The sequence below is a fragment of the Cebidichthys violaceus genome, unplaced genomic scaffold (genome assembly GCF_023349555.1).
Source record: "Cebidichthys violaceus isolate CVI_PGR_0920_01 unplaced genomic scaffold, fCebVio1.0.p SCAF_352, whole genome shotgun sequence".
Lineage (NCBI taxonomy): Eukaryota > Metazoa > Chordata > Actinopteri > Perciformes > Stichaeidae > Cebidichthys > Cebidichthys violaceus.
Window position 1 is genome coordinate 37,501 of NW_027176542.1, and position 937 is coordinate 38,437.

The window sequence follows — 937 nt, forward strand, 5'->3', positions numbered from 1 at the left end:
TTAATCCGTTTTATTGACATAATGCTGGGTCAAAAATCCTCCACAAACAGCCGCTATAACTGTCTGGCGGACGTGCGTAAAGAGGCCGTACACATCATAATTTAATCCGTTTTATTGGCATAATGCTGGGTCAAAAATCCTCCGCAAACAGCCGCTATAACTGTCTGGAGGACGTGCGTAAAGAGGCCGTACACATCATAATTTAATCCGTTTTATTGACATAATGCTGGGTCAAAAATCCTCCGCAAACAGCCGCTGTAACTGTCTGGAGGACGTGCGTAAAGAGGCCGTACACATCATAATTTAATCCGTTTTATTGACATAATGCTGGGTCAAAAATCCTCCGCAAACAGCCGCTATAACTGTCTGGAGGACGTGCGTAAAGAGGCCGTACACATCATAATTTAATCCGTTTTATTGACATAATGCTGGGTCAAAAATCCTCCGCAAACAGCCGCTATAACTGTCTGGAGGACGTGCGTAAAGAGGCCGTACACATCATAATTTAATCCGTTTTATTGACATAATGCTGGGTCAAAAATCCTCCGCAAACAGCCGCTGTAACTGTCTGGAGGACGTGCGTAAAGAGGCCGTACACATCATAATTTAATCCGTTTTATTGACATAATGCTGGGTCAAAAATCCTCCACAAACAGCCGCTATAACTGTCTGGAGGACGTGCGTAAAGAGGCCGTACACATCATAATTTAATCCGTTTTATTGACATAATGCTGGGTCAAAAATCCTCCGCAAACAGCCGCTATAACTGTCTGGAGGACGTGCGTAAAGAGGCCGTACACATCATAATTTAATCCGTTTTATTGACATAATGCTGAGTCAAAAATCCTCCGCAAACAGCCGCTATAACTGTCTGGAGGACGTGCGTAAAGAGGCCGTACACATCATAATTTAATCCGTTTTATTGACATAATGCTGG